Source organism: Anastrepha obliqua, chromosome 5, assembly GCF_027943255.1.
Source record: "Anastrepha obliqua isolate idAnaObli1 chromosome 5, idAnaObli1_1.0, whole genome shotgun sequence".
NCBI lineage: Eukaryota > Metazoa > Arthropoda > Insecta > Diptera > Tephritidae > Anastrepha > Anastrepha obliqua.
Window position 1 is genome coordinate 4428451 of NC_072896.1, and position 20125 is coordinate 4448575.

Here is a 20125-nt window from a genome sequence, read left to right on the forward strand (position 1 = left end):
GCCATAAAGAATTTGTCGTTTTGAGGCTATTCTTGCCTATGACTCGTTATGCGTGCACCTTTTTACCTCTCTGTTTAAGTCAAGACGTACCTCTTCATTGATGATGAAAACATTACGCAATACGGACCGTTCTTGAGAAAGTTTGAGTTACATTCTGGCATTATTCAGCTGAGTTCGATTAAGTTTGTCAAAGCCTGTAGTACCGAATATCTGAGAAAAAAATAAAAAATTAATGTAAAATAAATACTTGTTGTCAAAGATATGCATAACTTCCCGACTAGAAATTTTTGTAAGGCCATGATTAGGCGCAAATAAGGAAGGCCGCATTCCAAATTTGCGCCTCATAAGGCAGCCAAACTAGGCCCAAGTTCCGGGAGGTATCGCCACACATCTGTCTCATTAGACGCAGGTTCGAAAAACCGAACTTCGGTAATACTCCGGATGCCCTTCTACAAATCAGTTAGGGATTCCAATTTATGCTTAAGTGAGACACTGCCACAGATTTTCGTGACCACAACCAAATTTGGTATTGTTTTGGCATGCCAATCTTTGCCTTGCCTAACGTGGGCCTGGTAAGGTAATAGTGAGGCGTGCCTCAGTAAGGCCTGCCTAATTCGGGCCTAACTGATTCTTCGGCATGCCTCACTGTAATTCCTAGTCGGGTCCTGAATTATCCTACAGAAGATTACACGTTTCCACCTTGAGTTCCTTTTTTTTGGGCACAAATTTTTTGCCTCTTTTTGATAGTCTACTTTGTCTTTAGTAGAATGAAGAGAAGCTTCATGAGCTCTGCGGTAATATTGAATATCAACCGAGTTCTAGAAAATAGTAAAGTACGAGTTTTCTTAGTAGTCTAGAATATTTCTGGAGAGTGCCGTAATTGTATGTAAAGTAATGTTCAGTAGTTTGATCTCTTGTTGGCCACCCTAATGTGCTTTCAAATTTCAATATGCCTTTTAGATATTATGGATAGACAACTTGTTTATCAACAGCGGCATTACTATTATATTTATGTCAGTATTAAGAGCATTTAACCGCTTTAGACTAATTTTATTGATTTGCAGTATGACAAAATAAATTTGTTTTTTGTTTTTTTTTTTCATTTTTTTTTTTGTTTTGTATTTTGCTAAGTCTGACAGTAAATCAATATATTATGTGTGACCTGGTCTACGAAAAGGTACCTTTCGTGCGAAAACAAGTTTTCGAGAAAACAGCAGTTAAAGTTTAAACTTCTAAAAATCCTTGTAACTTTTTTAAATATTAATATTTTTCAATCCGGTTTGGCTTATTTTCTTCAGCATAGATCACAGTATCAATAAAATCACAGAAGCAGTGAAAAACATTTTTTTTTATATATAAATAAATAAGAAAAAGTTAATGCAAATCACAGAAATCGTTTTAAAAAATAAGTTTGCTTTTGTATTTTCGTATTTGTACTTTTCTTTTTTTTTTTACTTTTAACAAACTTTTAAACACTATTATGTCTTTCTGGTTTTCACCATTTTTAAGAGCCTTCCACACACTATTCGAATCAACAAAAAAGTGAAAAATGATTTTTTGACACGTAAGGTACCTTTTCATAGACCAGGTCACATATATAAATTTATTGTTCATTTTCAACAATAGGCGGAATCAGCTGATTTTGACATTCTAAAAACCAAAAGTAAGGAGAAAATATTGCAATTTTCGTAATTGTATTTTTGCACGAACGCATGGTTTTAGGTTAAAAATTGGGAAATTTCGATTAGCATAAATATTATTTTCCAAAGCAAGCAAAGCGCTTGATTGAAATCGTTTTTTTTTAATAAATAGCATTAAAAAAATATAAAATAAATACGCAGAGAAAACTGAATTCGAATTACGAGAAATTAAATTTCACTCATTGTGTTATAAAATATTCATATAATACACAGAAACAATGTTCAACAGACACAAATCTATGTCAATTAATGAGCGTGATTGTAATTATCAATAGTTTTTTTAAGCCACTAGTTTCATTTTTATAAAATCGTGCGCCTTTACTTGCAGCGTAGACCTAATTCCTCAGGCCAGTAACAATTTCTAGAGCTAACTACATGAAAATACAGATTTACAGCGATAGCCGCAGCTTAATAAGCAATAAAAAATTACAAAAAATCAACAACAAAAAATCGACGAACCCGACTAAAACGTGACAACAATTTTGAAACGCCTTAATGCAAAGTTCCACAGCGTTATAAATTACGTACAAACTCAAACTCATTAGAAATTTGCAAAAAATATGAAAATAAAAAATCATTAAAATACAAAAAGTGAGTGAATTTAAAGTGACTTCAGGCAGACGGAGCGCAACAAGAGACAAATTTAATAAGCGCCACGTGTAGTTAAAAATATTCAAAAATTAGCAACACTAAAAACTATAGTAGCAGTATTCAACACACCCCGGTCATGCATGATTTGCATATCACCATTGTGGAGGAGCATACGAAACGAGTTTGTCGAAATTTCGCCTTAACGCATACGCGCCGGCGCACCATAACCATTGAAGAGGAGGCGCCAACCAACCAACAGCAGAAGTCGAAACACTTACCACCGATTTCTAAAGTAAACCCCAGAACCACAACAACCACTACCACCACCACTACCAGCACCACTAATAAAGGTGTACCTCCCAATACAACCACCAACAGCCGCACCACACGTGAATATCTGCTGCCCAGCTATTCGGCAGCGGGCTGCACTTCTTTAACCGTGGCGGTGCCCACCAGTTCCACCTTAAAAGTGTGGGCCGAGGAAGATAAAGACCAGAATATAGTGTTGCATATCAAAAAGCAGCGTGGTGATAGGCGTGGCCTGCCGACTCAACGCAGTATTTGATATACGGACTGCGAGAAACCTGCTAAGGTGGGGCAGACGAAGAAGGGTTACAAATTGGTGATTGACTTGGATTAAAGGGGGACGATTTCAGCACCGATTTATCAGCGCCAGCTTATCATGTGATTAAAGCCAACAACAAATTCATTCAAAATCATTCGCAAACTGGAAATTAGTAAGTAAGTAACTGAATACCTTCCTAGTTGCAAATAAATTTATGGCATTCCAAACACGTATGGTATGCATACTTGTACTACTCATAAAGCATACAATGTTGCAGGTGCTTAACTGGTTGTATATTGTCTTGTTTGAGAAATTATTGTTATTGTGAAAGCACTCGCCATAAAAAGTGTATCAATAAAAAATATTTCTTAGAACAGTTTTCAGCAATTTTTCACAGTCAAGTTCAGTCAAGTTCTGATCACAAAGTTGCTGTTTGTTTTGTGAACTGCAATACCCGGAATGTATGGAATTGGACTTCGACTCAATAAACTTGCCGGCTGGCTCAAAAAACCTCCTTAAATACGAACGGTTGTACACGCTTCGATGTAGAAAGACTTTAGTGCGTTAAATTTTAAAATTCTATAACTGATTTCCTTCCAAATACTTTTCTATGTTATACTCGTTTGAGCTTATCAGAGAAAATTCAAAGACTAACTTCAACCAATTTCAATTGCTTAAACAGGCTTATAGCCGAAATGGGCACCAGATGTCACTATAAAATTCTTATGCAGAATCGCTCACTGATTTCAAAAATCGAATTATTATTTTTCTAGTGACATGTTTTTGAGATAACTGCTATTATTCATTTTATAAAAATAATATAAAATCTTGTACGTATTTGAAAATAACTCCAAATTTTATGGAAATTCCACTATGAAACTTGCTTCGCCTATAATAAAAAAATGTATACATTATTTATAATTTTTTAGTCCTATTTTCATTGCATAATAATAATTTATTGTTCTTATAAATATATTAAATAAATAAATATTTTATCAAAAATATTAAAAAAATAAGGCATTTTTTTTCGAATTTGCAATTTGCCAATTTTCTTTTTGGAGATATATGATTGAGATTAATATCAAGCAAACCTTATTTTCTCTGTGAGATTCAAATGCTTCAGTTTACTTGCTTCGATTCTTCCAATTTTTCTGGAAATAAGGAAAAAATTAACTATCTTTAGATCCCTGCAGTGAAAATCTAAACCATTTTTGAAGTGAAACTTCTTAGGCGTTGATGGACGAGCCAGAATAGATATTAAAATTTCAAGGTCATGCAACGTTTTGAGCATTTTCGTTCCGCCAGAGAGAAAAAAGATATAATGTAGAGGAAAAGGAGAGAGAGAGCTATACCTTGTATATATCTTGGATACACTTTAGGCTATTTTTTATGAGGCTTTCCTTCTGGTTGCTAATTTCTAGTGTGAAATAACACGGCCTACTTTTTGGCGCTGGTTTGTTGGTGCAAACTTGAAGGAAATATATTTTTGGTGCCTACCTTTTGGTGTTATATTTCCTTGGCGCCTACTGTTTAGTGCGTTTTTTGGTCCCAATATTTTTGACCTTTTTTTTTGGTGCCTACTTTTTGCCGCTTATTTCCGTTTGCTATCCATTCCGGCGTCGGACTTATGGGTATTGCCTTGCGATAATTTGTGCCGTTGCTGCCGTCCTGGAATCGCTGCGTTTGTGCGGGTGATAAAACGCTCGGAGTAGTTCGCGTTGTTTTTGTGTCCGGCGTTTACCTACACCAGTCGACCTTCCCAGTTTCTTGTAAATTTTGTCTATTTGTATTCTCTGCAAATGTAGTGAATTTAATTAGATATATATTCTTTCTCTCTCTCATTCTCTCTCGGGTGTCTCCCTCTTTCGTTGTCTGCCTTGAAAGTGTCACTTCTGTTATGTGTACTACGCTACACGCACTACTTTAAACTTAGCCAATACTTGAACCTAAGCCGTCAGTGAATCATTTGTTTCTTAAAAATTTATTCCGTTTGAATTTTCACCGAATATCAGGAATTTCATACATTCAACGAAAATATTTTGAAAATAAAAATTTGGTGATTATTTTAAGGTAGTTTTAAATTGTAAATAAGGAATACTTTCCCAATATTCGGTGCTTAAATGGGCTCCGATTTGCTTATATTGCCGCATTTGGGGCATCATGCCTACAACTTGATTTAGCATATATCGTTTAATTTAGTCTTCGATATATTTTTCGAATCTCTGCACCCTGGACACTACACAAGGATTTTGGAAAAGTCACCTTTTTTTGATTAAAAATATTTTAAGGTATTCATAATAATATTCACTTAATTCAATATGAAGGAATTCTCTAAGTGGTTCATATCTAAACTTTGCCGCAGTATCTCGAAACGTTTTTCTCGAAAACAAGAAATATGTACGAATACTTTTGCATATGTAGATTTATTTGGTATTTTGGTAGCGCAGTTGCATTTTATTGGGAAGTACATAACTCTTTTATTAATGACTGTGAACTTTATTACTAAATTGCAATTTTGGTTTCGTCGATTCCGTCAGGCATTTTTGATGTTAAAGAAAATGTCGATAATGTCACAGAAAAAATCCAAGTTGGCCGGCATTTTTGTTGTCGTAGCATCTTCTAGGAGCTAAAGGTCGACCATAAAATAATTTTAAACCACTTGCGCAAAAATTTGATGTACATGAACGCATAATGACTTTCTTTTTAATATATCTGCATAGAGATATTTAGTGTGAAAGTATGGATGCAAGATGTAGACGGCTGTAAATCGTGGAAAGTCTTACCTATTTCTTCAGATTTTAGAGTTTCGTTCGGCCTTGAAAAATTAAACAAAAAACCGTTTTCGTTGGTGGCGTCACCATTTGATTCATTACGATAAGAAAACATATTTTTAAAGCACAAAAAAGCAAAAAGCTTTCTTTTCTATTTTCGGAAGATATGGAATTTTACAGTATGTGTAGATAAAGGTTTGTATGTATATACATCTCAGGTTTTGGTTGCCTAAAATTTTTTAACTTGAAGAAGAAGTCAATAAAAGCGAATTCATAATAGTATTAAGCAAATTAAGTAATATTATTATGAATTCGCTTTTATTGACTTCTTCTACCCAGCTGACTAAAAGGACCAAAAACACAAACTTGTATGCGATCAGCATCGAATATTTTGATTTATTTTTACACAATAAGTCTCAAGTGGCTATCAAGCGCATACTTGTGTTTGCAAGCAATGAAATTTAGTGATGTCTGCCACACCTACATTCGTATTTTCTTAATGCAAAATATTTGCAATAAATCAAAGTCAATGGAAATATTTCTTCCTTGAATAAAAGAAAATTCCAAACATTTTCTCAACCTTTTAAAATTTTTCCGCAATCCAAAACGTAAAAATGTTTCCTTACTGAATTTTAAGTTCATATTTTTGTTTAATTGCACTAGGAGAACAATTATTAGAAACGAGTGATTGATAGCGGGATTTCCACTTGTTGTTACTTGAGAACATGATAACTTTCTCAATATTTGCAATGTTTTTCGTTCTATTTGTTGAATTTTTTATTTATTTTTTTTAATATTGATTGTTCTTTAAGGAAAGCCAAACTTACAAACTCTACTCAAAATATAGAAAATTCAACAAATTTTCATGTCAATTTTGAATTTTTTAATCTGAACTTTTTTATTAGGTACTATTCTAATTTTTTTAGTATGCAGATTTGTAGCCCATTTAATTTGTTATTAAAGCGCAAATTTTAAGCGGCTAATAATCGTGTTGATCTTTAAACAAATTTTTTTTCACCTTGTCTATTTTTAGTATTTCTTCTACTATTAACTAACATGAATATCAATCTCAATAAAATTTATCTTTTATGTAGTAATTTCTTGTTAAAAATATGGAGCCTTGTTTCTCAACGGAACACTTGGTATTCTCAAGGGATAAGATAAAAAGACCTACTTTTGTTCTTAGAACTAATGTACCGAGTCCTAGTTTGAAAACAGGTCATTGAAAATGTTATTTTCAGATTTTTTTACAGATTCCATCACATTATGTCATTACATGCAATATATAATATCTTAGAAGCTTACCCTTCATACATAGTTTTGACCTATCGAGTGTTTCTGGAAAAGATTGTCAGGTAAGTTAGTTTTGAAGTAAAAGTAAGGTATCACCCGGTGTTCTTTCATTAGCGGTACATTTTTTTATGTATTTCGTGTATTTTGTATTTTTTGATGTTTTGCAAATACATTTTTTTAATGCAATGACATACTGCTCAATTTATCCATTCAGTTCAGCAAACGGTGATTAAGAAATGCAATTTAGGTATAGAAAATTTAATTATTTTTTAAATACACCCCATAAGTTCTAGATTTGTAGAAGAATAAATCATGGGTTTTGCACGAGAATATTCAGTAGAAATAAATAAAAAAATAAATAACATATTGTACAAAAATTGTACACAAACATTTTGAGGACTGCGTTCAGCAGGCACCGGTGCGCGAAGCTAAACGTAAAGAATTTTAAGTCCACTGAGCTAATAAAGAGAAATTACCTAAATGACGCGATGGTCAAACATCAATCAGCGCACGAGCTTATTTTGAAGGAGATAAACATAATTTAGAATAGAAATAATTTTTCCCAGATTAACGAAAGTATGAAAAAATGTATTAAAGAGGCAACTTTTAAAAACTGAGAGATTCATATATGTAAGTATAGGACAAGAACAATTAAAATCAAAAATATTTTAAACAGTATTTATATGTATAGTCAAGTATTAATGGCAGATAGATGCCGAATATCATATTAAAAAAATAATTGCCATGGAATTATCTACCAGAGTAGAACAAAAAAAAATTCATTCGAACAATATTTCTGTTTTGTATTGCCATTTTAAGTTCTCAAGCTCTTAAAAAACACGCGATATATATATATTTGTATTTGTATTTACTCATACCAAGTATGTGCATAAATATATCCATTTCAAAGTTGTTTAATAGCCTGCCAAATTGTATGGGTTAAGTGCTAAGAGTCTTTTTGTGTTCACGGTCAACTTTCTGACGAAAGCAATTTTATTTTGATATTCTTGTCTATACTTTTACAATGGCAATGAAATTCTGCAAAACTTCAAGTATCAATTGGAACTGCATTTAAAAACATGATTGGCAGCTCAGAATTTCAATCGGTAATGAAAAACAGAGTGCGAGTACATGTTTTCTAATATCCTATACATACATACATACGCCAGTTGTATTCCCTTCATGGTTTTTGGCTGAGCTGCCTTTTCCAAGCGCATGTAATCAAAATTCAGAAAAAGGTACAAAAAAATAAGGTTCAAGTTTAATTTCTCCGAAAGCAGTTCACGATATCGCACCACCGTTAAATCCGAATCCCTATTCATTTGTTTTGAATGAAAAACAAAGCATGATTGGGGACGGATAAATACGGTGCTCCCGTTTTATATCGAATATTTGTACCACTTCAGGACTTCTTCATAAAATAACTCGTAAAAATATCAACAAAGGTGAAAAAAGGCGAAAAAGTGAAAAGGTTGTAAAAAAATTTAAAATCCGTAAATTATTATTGTTTGTTTTTTTTGTACAGCGTTGTACAATTTTTTTTTTTTTTTTTTCTTGTCCATTTTGCTCGGAAGCATATGACCACGACAAGACTCTTCCATCATACCCGATTATGAATTGTTGATTTTCCGCCGTCCCATGGGATGTTGTCATCTGCTAGCTCGCGTAACATCGACCTCCTTTAAGTATACTTTGGCCGACCGCGACCTCTGCTCCCTTACGGGTTCCAGTCCAGTGATGGTATCTCATGATACTATCTGGACGTTTTCTAAGCATGTGAACTTATCCACCTCCACTCTTTGCATTTGAATTGCCATAGGATGGGTTCCTCATTCGTTGATACTTTCAGCGCATTGTATCTGATGGTGTTTAGCCACATTGTTTTACAGTTAATGCGGAGGCAATTTTTGACGAGAGATTGTAGCCATTTCATTCTAAACGTCCTTGAGAAGAATTCAGACGAGTAGGCTAGATGCTGCATCGCTAATATGATTTTTTATTCGCTGTTTGTGAGCTATGCCAAATTGCTTCGTTACTTCAGTTACAGTTGGTATGCCAAGATCACGATGAAGGTCGCTACTCCTTATGGGTATAGTATGGCGTGTTTACTATGCTCCGCAGGATTTTGCTTTGCAGACGTTGGATAGAGGTGATGTCCCTTTGGCGAGCACAACCCCAGAATTGTATGCCGTAAGTCTAAGCTGGTCTTAGTATTTGTTTGTTAATAAGTAATTTGTTGCGCATTGATAAGCTTGAGCGCCTACTAATGAGGTAATATGGCTTATTTAATTTGAAGTCAATCTCCTCTCGTTTTTCATCGGTTAATAACGAAATAAGTTATATGCTTTTAACACGTTCCCGTCGGCGACAGAATTTGTTGTTCTCGGCATCTAGCGGCTCTGTAAATCCAAGATTGCTTCATCGGACGGCGCTGTTGTAACCGTAATTGCATATCGCTCAGTGAGAGCTGCCGACTATGCCTGCGTTAGATGTAAAACTATTTCTCTCCTTTTTGCTCGGAAAATCGTTACCAGCATTCTCAAGAAACCGCCCGATGAGACAATTGCGTATGTACCACCAATGGTACAAGCCATCCTATTGGACAGGCCTCAATGTACCACTAGTGGTACAGGGTTGCCCATATTGCACGGACCCATATGTTTTTGGGCCCATTCAAATCCACAAGGCTTGTCTGCGCGCAACAATCTTTGCGTCAATTGAATCTTATACGGGAATAAATGCAAATCAATGTAGATAATTCGTTGTAAGTGGTCCAACTGCTGAGAACGGCGATTTTGGGATGTCCTTGGCGGCGTCTCAACACTGGCTCCGATCGCCTTGGTCGTACCTTTCGTACAAACTTTTAATGGTGTTCTTAGAAGGCGCACTTTTCACATTATTTAATTTTTTATACGCACGTTTAGTTTTCACAATTGACTTCTTTTGTTGAATGTAAATTTTAACAATTTGGGAGCGCTTGCGTGGCGTGTACTGTTCCATGGTAAAAATTTGCTTGGACTGACGCTTCCAACGCGGTATGTCATTAAGCGATCAAACGTCAAAAGATACAGGGTTGCCAGATGGGTCCGTCGAATATTGACTACCCTGTACATGCCGGCGGGAAAAGGTTAGAAACATGGTTTTTTTGTCCGTAAGCCATATTTTTGGAGTTTTTAACAAATTTTGTGTTCGATTCTTGTTTTACTCAAAAATACCTGCAAGAAAACTAACATTACTTCGCAGGTAGTTTCAAGTGTCGCATCGCGTTAACGCATTGCAATTACAAATTTCATAAATGCGCAATAAATGGCTAATTCAATAAGCCATCTGAATAGTTTCATTGCACAACTGCAGCGTAAAAAGTATTAATACTCGTGTGCTTCTAAGAATGTAACTTTTATTCCTATTGTCTTTTTTGTTTGCCCTTGTGTGTATTTCTTCCTGCGCCAAGCTTCATCAACGGAAGCACAAAAAATACAAGCACAAGCACACAAAAGTACAATATGAATTATTGAAAAAAAAATTGAATTGCTGGCATTGCAAACACTAACAAAATGGTAAGAGCTATTATGCGCCAAACCTACGTGCATACATACATACGTACACATATAATTTCAGCATGCGCTCATGTTTGTTTGACTACCTGCTGGCGCTCTAAAGCATCAGGTTCAGTGATATTCCAACAACCGCCAGTGTAATTTTTCATTAATTGTGCCAACCGATTCGATAAGTTTATTTGCTTTTTTAATTATTCTATTTGCTCCGTCTCATAGATAGCGATGCGTGTGTATGTGTTTATGTTCGCTTTTTGCTACTTTTTGTTTGTATTGTGTTTCTTTTGATTTTTCACTTTTTATCCATATCTGTTTTACAATTTACTTTCAAGTGCTGCTAAGTGTTTTATATAGAAGTACATAAAATTATGTGTACATTCCGAGAATACTATAAGCATTTGTTTGCACATATTTTTAAATTAACAGCTTGCCCATAGTGCACCCAGCCACGGCTTATAATTGTTTCATAAATGATCACTTTAAGCACCTGTACTTAAGTGAAGTGGCAGTTGGAGCGCACAAATTGATATGAATCTGGATGTCGCTGTGGTCATTATGATTAATCGCCGCAGTGGGACACATTCGTAAGTGATTGTTGTTTTTGTTGCTAATAAATTTATAATTAATTAGTAATTGACAGGTGTTGCTCCAGTTAAATTTGTCAAATTTTCGTTGAAATTAAAGCAAAACTTGGCTACCTTTAAAACTCATATGGAGGAGAATAACAGAATTGCTTGGCGTATGAGTACCGCGTTTCCATGGAAATTGAAAATTCTCTAAGCTATATCCCATGTAGAAAATTTCTTTAAATTTAAGCCATCAGCTCAATTTTAATTTATATCAAAAATTGGGCTTACCCATTCCTCTCTCCCTCTTTGCTGACGCATCTTCCTCGCAATGCCACAACAACAGATGAACTCCAATTCTCGTCCTAATAAGCACTGCTTTTTGGGGGCTACCACCCAATCTTTGTTTAAAAACTTAAGCATTGTGGGTGGGTTGTACGTAACCCTCTCCGAGGCAGAGTATTGCCTCTTATTCTCAATTTTCAAACTAGTTTTTTTAAAATAGAAATAAATTTTACACCCTCGTAAAACAAATTGTTTGATAGAGTTGCCACCTAATTCTTATTGCAAAAATAGAAACGTATGCTACAATTGAGTTGAATTGAAATATATATGAGCAAAGGTATCAATGTTCACCTCTTTTAATATAGTTAAACAAAAAAGTTGTTAGATTGGTGTTGCCACTTAATTTTTAAAATAAAATATATGTGTAAATTAATAAAAAATTGAGTTAGGTATTAGAATCTGTTTAAAAATAGGAAAACCATTAATTACAAAATAGTTTTGCATGGCGTTGCCACATAAATTTTAAAATGGTAACTAATTACAATGTTTGAAATAAGTACTAGTATGCATGATAAGTATATTATCAATTTATTAATTAATTTAATTTAAATATATATTTGGGTAGTGTTGCCACCTAATTCTTATTACAAAAATAAGAGCTTGCGACACGACGGAAATATATACAAATAGTTATTCGAGGCAAAGTGTTTCATAAAACTGAAAAAAATATGTTTAAGGGCGTTGCCACCTGATTTTTAATGGAATATATACGACTTAATTATACAATTGAGTTTGAATGCGCGTAAAAATAGAATAGAGTGTTGAATGTAAAACATATTTACATGGTGTTGCCACCTACTTTTTTGTAGCTAATAACAGTAATGAAATTAAGTATAAGAATAGGATTATCTCATAAAAGAAGAGATAGCAAACGAAATTTGTTAAAGAATATTTATATCTAAAAATATTTTTGAATGGTGTTGCCACTTAATTTCTCACGAAAACCGAAATTAAATACTGTATATATTCAATAAAAAAACTGTAAGTTGAATTCAAAAATACTTTGTATGGCATTGCCACCTAACTCAATATGGTTAATGCTTGCAGAATTGAATAAAGTTCACACTAGGATGTGGGTGTCACACAAGAACTGTTGATGAACAAATATTTGTGAACAGCAATGCTATTCAACCTAATTTTTGAAAGTTTGTATATAAAAATTAACAAAACCTAGCCATAACTGAGGCTGAAAATATTCATAAAAAATAAATAAATATCTCAATAATTTTTAATAAAACTAAATGACATTCTCAACGAATATTTTGGCCAAAAATTCGCCACTCGTGTGAAGAAACTTCATTTTATTCATTCAATTAACAGCCGACGCTTAGCAATACAGCCATGGATATGCATTATAAAATTCGTATACAGAATCGTATTGTAGTTCAGCGCAGCTTTTAATGCGTGCCTGCAATTAACATATTTATTTTTGGACCTGCTAAATAAATACTAATATCAAATAATAAGAAAAGTATTCAAAAATGAGCACGACGATTTTACAGGGAGGTGCTAATGGCATCGCTAAGAGCGATATAAGAAATTTAAGAATTGTGTAATTAAACATCTTACCAAGGCCCCGCAAAAAGACAGTGAATATCAGCATGCAGAATTTTTATTTTTAACACCCCAGCAGAAAATTTTAGCTCACTAGATTATTTTAGAGTCACAAGAATTTAAATTAAAAAAATTATTTTTGTATTTTTAAAGCACTTTTGTTTTGGTTTTTTGGGGTTTTTTTGTAATTTTTTCGTATTTTTCGCAAACGCATATGGATGTACTCTTGTCCTCTTTTAAAATTTTTTTTAAATAAAGAAACCGGCTATGAGAAAAACACCTACTCACCAAATTTAATTCACAGACTTTTAGTAATAAACCATAAGCTTCATCTACATATAATATTATGATTGAGAAAGCAATCCATTATTTTCACGGTAGAGGGCTGTAGTGATCGATAAATATAAATATCGTAAAGTACAGATCAAACTATTTAAAGTTTTCGCTCGTTGTCAAGTTGACTTTTCACATTAAAAAATTCGTTTGCTGTTTTTTGCTTGTTCCATTCAGTTGTGATTCACGGGGTCTTAACAATGGAAGTCAACCAAGAGAAAGATCGGTAAATTTTACAGTTTTTCTTTGATACCGGCGAAATGCAAGCCAGGCCGCTGAAAATTTTAATGGTGTTTATGGTGCCTACACAGCTAATTACGTGCAGTTTTTTATGTTAGGGAAAATAACGGGTGATTTTTTAGCTATTATCTTTTTAAACAGTTGTAAACCAACTGCTGCTGACGTAACCACCAACAGCTGACGCACGTTTCGTGTTTTGTTTCACTGTCAAACACCTTCAGTTTGATCTATAATTTAACCATGAATCGAAACGAAGTTTAACCATGAAACAAACGAACAACGCTGGCAAATCATTGAATTTTATTATAAAAATGCGGGTTCTGTTAAGAAAGTTTATCGTGCGTTTCTTTCATTTTATGGTCAGTTTAATCGACCCACTGAAATGGCTATTCAAGCTATTGTGACTAAATTTAGAACCAAATTTACATTATTGGACATCAAATTACCAACACGCTTACGTAGAGTGAAGAATTGAAGAAAATATCGCAGCTGTATCGGCCAGTGTTAATGATGACCATCAATTATCGATTCGTCGCCGTTCGCAGCAATTGGGCCTCTGTAACTCAACTGCGTGGAAAATTTTGCGAAAGGATTTAGGTGTGAAGCCTTTCAAAATACAGCTGATGCAAGAATTGAAGCCGAACGACCTACCACAACGCAGAACTTTTGGTGAATGGGTCTTGAACAGTTGGCCGAAGATCCACTTTTTATCGAAAAATTGTGTTCTGGGAAGAAGCTCATTTTTGGATCAATGGGTACGCAAATAAGCAGAATTGTCGATTTTGGAGTGAAGATAAGCCAGAAGAGTTGCAAGGGCTACCAATGTATCCAGAAAAGGTCGCAGTTTGGTGCGGTTTATGGGCCGGAGGTATCATTGGTCCGTACTTCTTCAAAGATGCTGCGGATCGTAACGTAACTGTGAATGGTGAGCGCTACAGTGAAGTGATACCCAACTTTTTTTTGCCCAAAATGCAAGAGCTTGACTTGCATGACATGTGGCTTCAACAAGACGGTGCCACATGCCACACAGCACGCGTAACAATGGACTTGTTGAGAGACGAGTTCGGTGAACATTTTATTTCACGTTCGGGACCTGTCAATTGGCCACTTAGATCGTGCGATATAACGCCTTTAGATTATTTTTTGTGGGGCTATATTAAAGCTCATGTCTATTCAGATAAGCCTGCTTCAATAAACGCATTGGAAGACAACATTTAATCATTTATATGTGAGATGCCGGCCGAAACATTGGAAAGAGTATGCCAAAATTGGCCTAAACGGATGGACCATTTGAAGCGCAGTCGCGGTCAACATTTGCATGAAATAATCTTCAAACATTAAATTATGTGGACTGTACTATCGATTTAAATAAAAATTTCATGCATTTTTCTGAATTTGAAGTGTGTTTTTTGAACAACTTTCCTATAGATCCTAAAAAATCACCTTTTATTAAAAAAAATGTCAATAACGTCGAAAATGGCGGTAAAGTCACAGAAATAATCAAAGTTGACCAGCATGTTAGTAGTCGATGCATCGCCGAGGAGCTACAGACCTACAATAAAAGATTTTTAAACCATTTGCGCCAAAATTTAAAATAATGGATTTCTTTTTTCCAAGAATTGGCGCGTACACCCTTTTTGGGTGTTTGCCCGAGCTCCTCCTCCTATTTGTGGTGTGCGTCTTGATGTTGTTCCACAAAATGGAGGGACCTACAGTTTCAAGCCGACTTCGAACGGCAGATATTTTTATGGGGAGCTTTTTCATGGCAGAAATACACTCGGAGGTTTGTCATTGCCTGCCGAGGGGCGACCGCTATTAGAAAAATGTTTTTCTTAATTTTGGTGTTTTCACCGAGATTCGAACCGACGTTCTCTCTGTGAATTCCGAATGGTAATCACGCACCAACCCATTTGGCTACGGCGGCCGAATATATATACTTTACTAAAAATAAAAGAAAAATCTTAGATAAAATAAAAAATATTCTATATATTTTTGCACGCATACTCACCCGTACACATGCTTTGCCGTTTCTTAACTGCAACTCGTGCCGATTAGATTTATTATATTCATTATCCATTTAGCGCAAAATCAATTATGATTAATTTCCATAATAAGCACATCAATTTCCCGGCATCACACTTCCGGCTATAAAGCGACAATATATCCACCATGTAAGCGCTGAGCAACAACTGAAAAAAAACAAAAAAAAACAACGCAAAAAAGCAGACAGACTTTGCACACTTATTAATCATGCGCACGTGTCTGGCACAAGAGCAAAGCATTAGTAAAAAGGCATATATCTGCATAAAATTATAAATATGTACGTACGAGTATATCAAATATATGTGCTATGCCAGCGTATAATATTTTTGGATACGCGTCCAATTGAAATGGCATCAGCCCACTCAGCTCACTGATTTGTTGTATCGCGTAAATAAATTGGCTAAGCATGCGTGGAAAGTGTGGAAATGAATTGTCATTCATAAATTGCGCGATGCTCGCAAATGAAGTGATACATATGTACTCATACATACATACATACATATACCTTTATGCGAGTTACATAAACATTACGAAGACACTAAAAATAGCCCAGTGTGCGGGGCAAATGCTTGCGAATCTGCTTTTGCGCCGAAATTTTCCAAAGTTATCAGTTTAGATGATAACGAATACATCCGATCTGCGAATGTTAGCTGGCTCTTTGTTCCTTGATAGCTAATACCCTGCCTGCTACTGGCGCGTTTGGGCAAAAATACATATACACTTATGGGTTTGTGTATGCGTGTGCGCATTCTGTGCTCCATGGGCTATTTATTTCGCTTATCAGAAAGCTATGTGAGCATGAATTGCGCACTACGTTTACGATATTTAAAAATAAGTGTCTTATCTAGATACAAGTGTGCGTGGCACCCATACTACTGTATATTTATATGTATATATATTTGTTACATGCATCCATTTGTCTCTAACTGCGTGCAAGCGCATTTTTTTTTTTGTTTTTTTCTGTTTCTATTTTATCACAGCTCGGCCTGTACATTTTATTTTTGTACTAAGCACATTTTGCGCCATATATACACTCGCATTTGTGCAAAAATTCCAAAACAGAAAATATATTGTGTATCGAAGCATTCTAGTTTTTAATATAACAGTCATAAACTATGCGGCTAATACAAATAAACAACTGAGTTGATTGGAAAATAAATATTGGGAACGCGCACGTTGTGCTGATTATTGAGTTGCCGATTTTTACACACAAAGTAAAGGCAGACAGACAGTCTTTTTCCGAAAACAAAAAACTTAGCACCATCAGGTGAACTAACAAGCTATGTAAGCATGCAATTTGTTTGCGGGTAATTTTCCAAAACATAGCGCATTTTTTTTTAATCAAATCACTTAATTTGTTTTGTCACAAAGTCACACAAAGTAATTTAACTAATTTTATTTATATATTTTAATAATATTCGAGAGCAAATTTTTGCACATTTATATATGTATGTGGGTTGCCTGGATCTCAAAGGTAATGATTTAAGTGTAAATAAAAAGCAAAAAAATTGTGTGCATTTACGCGAGTTAAAAGGTGCTGTGCTCTGAGCGATTTCCGCTAGATGTCTTTAATAAGTCATATCTCACAAACGCGTTACAGCGCGTCATAAAGTGAGGCTATTTAGAGCTTCATTATAAGTCAAGAAAAGTTCTTTGACTGTTTTGTGTTTAGTGAGCCCAGATGTATGTTGCAGTGTTCAGAAATTTACCTATACCGAGAAAAAATCGATGCGTTATGTAGAGCCACGTCAAGTCAGGTAAAAAAGCAGAGCAGATGGTTAGAAATATGTAAACCATTTGTGGAATTAAGTTGGGTTAGGTTAGGTTGAGTGGCTGCCAGCCGACACACTTATACCTGAACAGTCCCATTGCGATACTCCTGGAGCTCATCCTATACACTCTTGAGTCATCTCTGAACCAACCTGTGGATTTAATGAATTTTGTTAACTTCATCAACCCTATTTGAGGGACCTCTTAAATGCTATCAAAACAGACGTATCCGAGTTCAGAAAGCCTTTTACGGTATAGAGCAATGCATGGACACAGGAGAAGGCACTTTATTTATTTTCCATTTCATTCTAATAACTTTTTTCTGAAAATATAGCTCATTTTCCTATTAAAATCTCATAAAACCAGGTTCCAAACTTTGCGCAAATTTAAAAAAAATTTAATACAAGTCTGCGTACAACGATTATTTCGCGTTATATTGAAGAAAAAGCATAAAATCTTTAGCAGAAAAAATTACCAAAAATCAAATTGAATTTTCAGCTGCTTCACACTTTCCTTGCTTCTTCTTAATTGGCACGATAACCGCTTACCCGATTTTGGCCGAGCTTAACAAAGCGCGCCAATCGTTTTTTTCTCGTGCTAACCGGCGCCAATTGGACACACCAAGTGAAGCCAAGTTCTTCTCCACCTGATCTTTCCAACGCAGAGGTGGCCTTCCTCTTCCTCTGCTACCACCAGCTGGTACCGCATCGAATATTTTCGGAGCCGGAGCGTTTGTATCCATTCGGACGACATGACCCAGCTAGCGTAGCCGCTGGATCTTTATTCGCTGCGCTATGTCTATGTCGTCGTAATTGTACTAAAATTGAATGAACTACAAAATTGCATACTAAAATATTTTCTTAAAAGTCGGATTAAAAAATGTTAGATAAAAAAATATTAATTCGTTGAATTTTCAAAGTCAAATTTGAAAACTCTGGTTTGTGTGATTTATGCAATTGATGAACAAATACTTGTATTTATAAAAAATAACAAAAAATATGTAACATAAAAATCTTTTTGAATATTATAAAAAAAAATCATTGTGCGCAGAGTCTAGCTGCTGGGTTTATAAAATAACAATTAATCTGAAATAATTATAATTAATTAAAAGTGAGAATGCCCGCATGGGTCGGTGCGCGACTACCGTGGAGTTTAGGTGCGAAATAATAGAAAAGTTTTTTGTAACAGCGGTAAATACACGACATGCAATAGCAAACCTCCGAGTGCATTTCTGCCATGAAAAATCTCCTCATAAGAATCTGCCGTTCCGAGGTGGCATAAAACTGCAGCTCCTTCCATTTGTGGAAAAAAGCAATTCGCACTCCACACATATGTGGAAGGAGAAACTCGGCCAAAACCCCAACAAATTTTGTAAGCGCCAATTATTATTGTTATTATCACATTTGTAAATACAATATAATGCTGACTTTGCTTCAGTTTTTGCGATTTACTTTTAATTGTTCTGTTTACAACTCATTTATCTTTCGAAAGTATTTTAAATTGAGAATCAATTACGCTTTCATTTCCTCGTCACCTTTACTATCGCCGTAACTTCTGCCAATTACTGCCTTTAGCTAATGCATACGCATATCTATCTATGTATAAGCTATGCACACACATCGCCATACTTTCATGGATATACTAAGTCCAAACAAAAAATATTCATCTCCGCAAATAAACACGGCAACATCACTCATACGCCACGTCGCACGGCGTGTCTTCCTATCCGCTACAAAAATTTATTAATCATAGCAGTACTGTAAAAATAAATTACAAAGAAATCACTATTGTAAATAAAAGTGAGTGAATCGCAGTAATAGCAGTAAAACTCTACACTAAAAAGAAGAGAAGTAAAAACAGCAGAAATCATTAAATAAAGCAGAGTAAATATAAATAAAAACAAGCGGCAAAATGAGGCGGTAATTAATTAGCAGCATTAGCATGACGCGCTAATTACGTGTAAATATGTATGGGTTTGTGAGAATGAGTGTATGTGAGTTTGTATCCAAGTACTGCTAGGTGTTACAAAGTACGTGCAAATTTAGTGGCAGGAAAACAAAATTTTAAGTAAAGAGTAGGTGTAACGAAAATGGCAACAAAAGCAGTAAATAATATAGGGTGCGCCTTCCAAGTCTGGGCAGGAGAATTATGAATTATGAGAGCTCTCAAGCGATCTATGTCATCAATAACGCTTTTTAACTCTTAATTTCATTGTATTTTCTGTTTTATAAAAAAAATTGTGTTTGCTATCTAAAATCCTTTTTAGCGTACTAATAATGTTACTAATAATAATGTAAAAACGTCTTTTGACCATTTAGGCGAAACTGGTTACGAAATCAGTAAAAAGTAGTAGAAAATACGTCAAAAGGTTTATTTGCCTTTGAAATTATCAGTACATTATTAAATTAGAATTGGCTTAGAAAAGTTGTTTTTTCTCCAACTTACCTTACTCACTTTTTATTGTTGATCTCATTTCACTTTACGAAAACAATAGCAAAATAGCAAAAGAGAGGATAAGTTTTGTCAATCGTTAAAATATTTGTTATTATTGTTATATTTTGCGTCCAATAATGAAAACGCAATAAAATAATAAAAAATATTCAAAATATCCTCCTCGAAATTCATAAACCTTCTACCTTCGACTGAACCAATTTTTTAAACACTTTTGCCACTCAGATGTGGATACCTTCAAGTTGAGAAACGTTGGTATCATATTCGTTTTTTTTTTTTTTTGATTTTCGAAAACAAAAATAAATCATTAGATGCCAAACAAGACTTGAAATCGGATAACCCATTAATC

General features: G+C 34.6%; 1 protein-coding gene across 1 annotated transcript in view; it reads left to right on the forward strand.

Moving 5' to 3' along the window:
• Positions 1–2860: 2860 nt before the first annotated feature.
• Positions 2861–20125, forward strand: part of LOC129247276 (cGMP-dependent protein kinase, isozyme 1) — an 82685-nt gene continuing 65420 nt past the window's right edge. Inside the window, exon 1 of the mRNA XM_054886336.1 lies at positions 2861–3032. The gene's annotated coding sequence lies outside the window, so the exon portion shown is untranslated. The remainder of the gene's footprint in view (positions 3033–20125) is intronic.